Source organism: Panicum virgatum, chromosome 7K (genome assembly GCF_016808335.1).
Source record: "Panicum virgatum strain AP13 chromosome 7K, P.virgatum_v5, whole genome shotgun sequence".
Classification (NCBI taxonomy): domain Eukaryota; kingdom Viridiplantae; phylum Streptophyta; class Magnoliopsida; order Poales; family Poaceae; genus Panicum; species Panicum virgatum.
The window spans coordinates 29,409,393-29,416,636 of record NC_053142.1 but is presented as its reverse complement, the minus strand read 5'-3'; the positions used below and the strand labels follow the sequence as shown (position 1 = coordinate 29,416,636).

At 40.6% G+C, this 7,244-nt stretch overlaps 1 long non-coding RNA gene across 1 annotated transcript; it reads left to right on the top strand.

The window, feature by feature from the left end:
• The first annotated feature begins 3,256 nt into the window (after positions 1 to 3,256).
• On the top strand, positions 3,257 to 4,263 carry LOC120640814. Its single transcript, XR_005662005.1, has 2 exons — positions 3,257 to 3,718; positions 3,979 to 4,263. It is a non-coding gene; the product is annotated as an uncharacterized LOC120640814 (long non-coding RNA).
• The last annotated feature ends 2,981 nt before the right edge of the window (positions 4,264 to 7,244 follow it).

Sequence of the window (7,244 nt, the reverse complement as noted above, 5' to 3'; positions counted from 1 at the left end):
ATATTGTGTAATGTTTCAATAAGTTGTTGATGAGACCTTGTTGAAATTGTGCTATTATTGGTTAAAATCACATTTCAAAGGGGAGAATTGTAATGTCTCATCAGAACAAGAGATAATCCAGTCATTAGTAATGAAGGAGCTATAACTTTTCACTATACTCTTACTTGCCCATAAAGACTGAATTCAATATTCAAAAGGCTGAATTAGTAAATCGGCATATATATAAAGGGATACATGTTAAGTGCATACACAAATAAAGTTAAGTGTGACTTTATTTGTTATTCCGGTCATCACTGATTAATGGATACATGTTCACAAAGTTTTGTTGTTCTAGTTCATTTGTAGCCATAGTTGTTTGACTAGTTCAATGAAGCTCGAGACTTTTAAAGTATGGCTTATATTTATCATTTTTTGCCATTGTTATTTGGTGCATATTTGACCATAAGCTTTACAACTCTTGTCCATTTTTTGGCCATCGCTGATGTGGGCTTGGTTGGTAAAGGAAGTTGATCAATCATATGTAATAATCTTAAGCAAGATAAAATTACTGTAATACTAAAGATAAAGGATTTAAGTTATAAGTCATAAAAAATCACTATTTATGGATACCTTAATGAGTTTGAGTGATACCATTTCTACTGCTCTGATTGTTTCACTAAGATTACTGAGACAAAGCAATTGTGTTTCTAAAAGAATACAGAGATCAGTGGGAGTCAGTGGGAGCTCTCAAAGAAGGAAGATATATCTTGAAGAGACACAGGCATAGTTCCCTGCACCAATGATTTAAGAAAAACAATTCTCATAATATTTTAGTTTGAGCTATCAGTAAAGAACACCTTCATCTCGGACTACTAAAAAATTTGTTGAGAATTCTCATAAGTTGATTAACCCCAACATCAAGATATAGTACATAATAATTTGCTAATGTTGGCATAAAAGAAAGAACCTCATTTGTTTTTAAAGTTACAATAAGAGATCATAAATTGAATCTATGAGCTTAAATCAATAAGTATGGATTTTAGTATAAATTTTTGATGGAATCAAATTAGTAGACTATAAAAGGATCTATATAACATAAGCAAGATTCCATAAGAAAATTAAAATTAAAATAATAATAATAATACTAGTAGTAGTAGTAATAGTAGTAGTAGTAATAATAATAATAATAATAATAATAATAATAATAATAATAATAATAATAATAATAATAATAATAAGCTTATAGTTTACCTTGATTCAGAATTTTCATGGATAAAGGTATATATACTAAGATTAAGGTGGAAAAGTTATTCTCCTAATACTTTAAGTGGATGATGCTCTACTAAGTAAAGATAGTGATTAGAATACGCCGCAAAAGTTGGGAGCTTTTCTATCATTCAATTAGATTTAAAGTAATCTTGGTGAAAACCTCTTATGTTTTGGGCATTAATGTATACTAAGATTGGACCAAGAAAAAGTGTTAGAATTATCACTAGAGATGTAAGTCGTCTAAAGTGATATAATAATAATATATATTAAGTTACGCTGTTCTATTTGCATGATGAAACAAATTTTATTTAAAATATAAAGTTAGAATAAGATAAAGGAAGACATTCCTTATGCTTCAGATATCAAAAGCTTTTGCATGAGTCACTAAATGATTGACTTGGCATTTTGTAAGCCAGAAAGCTTTATGTCTTTAATATTATTCAAGGGAGGTCCACTGGATAAGGTGCAAGACACCATAGCATACTTGTTTCTTATGAACTATTTAGTTAAGAGTTCTATATAAGTGTATGGACACAAAAGTGCATATTAGATTATGTCCTTTACTCTTGCAGAAAAAGAGCAATTACATTGAGAGCCCTAAACAAACTTAGCATAATGAAAGCTAAAATTGTATAAGGCTTGTTTTAACTTATCAAGTTTAAGAATTATATTCTGGTATAAAATTTAAGGACAGCAAATTGATACTGCTGTGACGGCGGTATTTATTCAAGTATCAGCATAATAATTGATGGTGTAAAGACCTTTGATAATTAAAATATTGTATAGTGAATGAAAAGTCCAGAATCAATTTATTAGAGTTAAAGAAATAAGTTTGAGTCAATGCTAGCGAATCTTATTAAAGACTTGTCGCTCATCCCATTTAAATTTGTGTGAAATTAGTATGGGGTTTGTGGACTGCCTTGGATCTGATTCTGTAACACCCTAAATTAAATTTTTGTTTGAGTTTGAAAATAAATTTAAATTCAAATGATCTTGTTTTCATTTCTCTTTGTTCAAAAGTTTTTCTTTTTCTTTCTTCCTCTCTCTCTTTGGTCCAACCTAGCTTTTCCTCTCTTTTTCTTTCCTACCCGGGCAATCCAATCTCCTCTCTTTTGGTCCGGCCCACGCGCTCCCCTCTCCCCCTCTCTTTCTCTCCCTTCTCTCCCCATCCTCTCTATCCCGGCCCAGCTCCCTTCCTCCCCTCTCTCTTTCTTTTTCTCCAGCACGGCCCAAATGAAACGACCCGGGTTTCTGAGAGGAGAACCCGAATCCCTGTATCGTTGTGATAGTTTCTGGATCAGTAGCTATCACATACAAAACTTATTTCAGGCAGTAAATCAGGTCATACTCACTTAAAAGAGTGCAAACATGGATTTAGTTATTACAATATCCTGAGGATTTGTAGTATGAATCTTTTATTACAAGCCCCTTGGGCTAAACTAGAACAAACAGAAATCGGTAGTGGGCCTTCCATCATCTTGAGCTTCAACTCCATAGGCAGAACTTGAGTGTAGCACGGGCTATTAAGGTTCAGTTGTACCATCCGTCGTTGTTGGCGTCAAACTCCAGATCGGATCCTACATCTTGCGAAGCTATCTCAAGGACGGGATATGTTCATGTCACCATCCATATGCAAACTTAAGGTGGATGCAATAAGGTATAAAAAAGTAGGCAATGGATAGGCTAAGATTTCTTATGCAAGCGCATATATATATATATATATATATATATATATATATATATATATATAGTCTATTCTACACAGGTTGTTGAATATCAACACTCCGGCAGCGCCAGACATGTATCCGGCAAGTAAAATCAATGTACCAATTACTACCCCCACCAACCAATTCCATATCCATCAATGCTATTTAAAATTTATATCCCGTAATAATTTGATACGCATTTCACAGTTCAGAAATAAGATATTTACGGTTTCCATGCACTGTTTAAATCTTGAGAATCGCACCTTTGATTGAGATCGGTTCACCCCCAAAATCCCGTCGGCAATCCCGCCCCCCTCGTCTCCACTCGTCTGTTCAGCAGGTTCGTCCCCAACCACCCATACGCCTCCAATCCAATCTACCACGCCGCCGCCGCACCCCCCCCCCCCCCCCGCCGGACGCCGCCGCGGACGCCCATCCTCCTACCAAGCCGACGCCGACGCCCACCCCTCCTCTTCCACCACGCCCCCTAGCAACACATCCACGGGCGGATCCTCCCAGGCCACCCCGCAGCTTGCCCCATTGCCACCGCCGTTGATGCGCTTCCGAGCGGCGCGCACCAACCCATCCCCCGCTCGACGCACTCCCTCCTACGGCCAGATGCATTTTGACTGATTCCGCAGAACACGCCGCGCGACCCCGCGTGCCGTCGCCGCCGCCATGTCAGATGCGGCGGGCGCATCATTTGCCGCCGGGGAGATTTTACCGGCTCAATCGCTGGAGGCAACTTTACAGTCGAGGTCCTGGTGAGTTCAATCGCTATCACAGCCCCTTTTTTTATTCCGAAACAACACAGCCCCCTTGGCCTTTGCTCTATCTGCCGCTTTTAGATGCCACATACGAATCAACAGAACCATTTCCTCGTCACACCTGCTCCCTCGATAATCGTTGACGACTTCAGTGTAGTTTTTTTTTACTCCAATGCATCACGGACCTGGCGTGTTTTTTTACTCCAATGCATCACTGACCTGGCATTGTTAAATTTTTTGGTTCCCATCTTCTCCAGATTTCTTCGGCAGGGAGGCGACGAGGCGGATGATGACGATGAGGTCACCAGCACCATGAATTGAGAGGCGAGGAGGCTGATGATGACGGCGAGGTCAACAACAATATGAATCGAGCTCGTGCAACATTAACAGTTGGGATAACACTCAAGCTTTAGGCTTCCTGTGGATCGCACAAAAGGCGATCGTCTGATTGTACTGCACGCAATTCACGTGCATACCATTCTACCATTTTACTGGAATAAAAGGGGAACCTCGACGAGAACTCATCGAGGTTTCGACCAAAATACCTAGCCAGTAGCATCGAGTATTATTTTTTTTTTCACTTCGCTAAGACCATCGAAGCACTACTTTTTACTTACACAGGGCGTTAAGCTCGGTGAAGTGGGTTCGAAATACAGAGAGGAGGAAGGAAGCCTGGCTTGCGGTGTCTAAAAATAGCAATTGAGATCAAAGGGCACACTCTAATTTATATTTCAGCGTTTTACAGGCAAAACGGCCCATAATACACATATGACTGGAACAATAGAGAAACTGTAACCTAACTTTTTTACTTTCACAGATTTGAGTTTATACTGCATCAGCACATTTACACTGCAATCCGAAAGCAAGGACACGCTCATGGAGCCCCTTTTTACTACACGATTCAATGGGTTCTCAAATCATGTAGAAAAGGAAAAACAACTTAATTTCATACACCTCTTTTTGCGTGCATGCAAGATTGTGTACCATAATCACACTTCCTCGGTTTATTTCCTCTCAAAGCCTGCTCAGTGTAGTATTCACTCCATGGTTTCATTCACTACTTTTTACTACCTGCCAATCCAATCTATACTTCAGCGATACGCGGGTGAAGGCAGCCCATAAGACACACACGACTGGAACAACAAATTTTTTGATGCCACGACCCACACGTAAGTGTGTCATAGTTTTTTACTTCCGCAGATTCCAGTTTATACTCCATCTAAACATTTACATCAAACACGGAAGATATGACACGCTGATGTCGCCATATTCACTGGTCAACCTATGCTCAAAAAAATTGCAAATCATTGAAAACACTAAATTTGACCAGATCCACCGCAAACACTAAATTTTACTACCAACTTAAGCATTAACCGTAATATTCATAATGCCGGAAAACTATTTTTTACTCACACGCCGGGAAGCATGAACCGCTTTTGACAAAACTACTTTTTACTCCATGGGCGTTGAATAATAAAACGGACGAACCACTTATTTTTACTTCCACACATGCCACTTTATACACCATCCGCCCATTTCTGTGCATCCCTGAAATTACTGACTTGACCATAGCTGAACGACCCCTGCATGTTGCCCTTTTTATTGTTAATTCAATGCTTTATTGATGTGCGAGAAAGTCAGTCGTGCAGTAATACAGTCAATAACCGCCCCAAATCAGGGTCTTCATGGCCAATTATGCATTGAAAGCACACAGTCTAAGGATTTTACTGCCCCCACATTATTGTACCGTAATTTTCCCTCGCCGTAGTGCTGGTGGTGCTCCGCCGTGGGTGTTGAATAACAGTTAACACCCGGGGTGCTAAATAGACCGGTCCTATATATATATATAGTGATACTAGAGGAAGGTAGAAATATATCAAGGCACACTAACTAATGGAAGTAACAGAAGAGTAGGAATGTACATGACCGAGTACGCGGCTATACGTATAGTTTTCACCCTGCAGGGGTTGCGCACCTATACCCACTCGCCCCGACGCCAGCCAGCAAGCAACTCCGACTAACCCCGAGGCACCGGTCTACTATGAACGAAACTAACCACTACCGCACCATCTTGTTCCCCCAGGTTGGGATGCATCATCTCTCAAGAGGTCTCCCTAGAGTTGTGAGGCTTTCCCCCTATTGCCATTCGAAGTTCTACAAGGCTAGTGCCACCCCAGCATTAGTGAGTCGGTCCACTATTACCCATATGGAGTCATGTCCTTTCTGTGTTCTGGGCAAACCCACTACAAAGTCTATTCCTATCTCATCCCATTTCCAAACCGGGATGGGCAGGGGTTGCAGCAATCCTGCTGGCTTCTGATGTTCAACCTTGATCCTTTGACATGTATCGCAATGGGCGACAAACTGTGCAATATCCGCCTTCATTCCCTTCCACCAATATTTATGTTTTAAGTCCATATACATCTTGGTGGATCCTGGGTGGATGGAGTAGGCCGAGTTATGTACTTCATCCATGATTATGTGCCGGAAGTCCCCTTCCTGGGGTATGCAAATCCTACTTTTATACCATAAAGTTCCTTCATTATCTACTCTAAAATCCGGTGCCTTATTTTCTCCAGTCTGCTTTCGGATTTCCATCAAGTCCTTATCCGAACTTTGGGCTTTTCTGATTTTATCCTCCAGAGTGGGTTGAATGCTCATCTTGTGAATGGAACCTCAAGGGACAATGTGCACATTCAATCGTGCCATTTCTTCCTGCAGATGGGCATCCTTGGGTCCATAAGATTTCCGGCTTAAGGCATCGGCTACCACGTTAACTTTACCAGGGTGGTAATGGATTTCCACATTATAATCTTTAACTAGTTCTAACCATCTTCTTTGCCTTAAATTCAAATCTTTAAACTCTTATGGTTGTAGCGAAAATGGCCTCTCATGCCATATTTCAATATAATGTTTTGGCGATTGATGACACACATAACACTTGGACTAATATGATTGTTAAGATGACCAATCTCAGGCTTTTAGGTTCAAGTGATGACAAAGAGAAGATAGGCATAGCTAGGCCCAAAGGGCCGCCCCTACGGTGGTTCCGCTTACCGATTAGCGGACGGGGGTCGAGAGGGAGCCGCGTCCAAGGGACAAGAATTGAAGAGACCGTGAAGAAATCCAAGTCAAAAAGATCAAGATGAAGACAATTTGCTATCACCAGTTAAACCGATGATGAGCAAATTGCACTCATCGGTGCAATGAACTTGTCACCGGATTAACCGACATTGGGTGTTTTTACACTCACCGGTGTAATGGACTTGGAGGCAGAAGAAATAGAAGGAGTTTTACAAGCACCGGTTAAACCAACGATCAAGGCAAAGTGAGCGTCGGTGCAGTTGTCCAGAGACTATTTTTTGGGGGGTTTCTGAGCTTGCACTCATTGGTTAAACCGACGATGATTTCAAGAGTGTCGGTGCAATTGATCAAGTAGCCGTTGGAGCAGTAGTGGCTAAGTTGCTGGAAAATACACTCACCGGTTAAACCGGTGATGACAAAATCTGAGCGTCGGATTAAC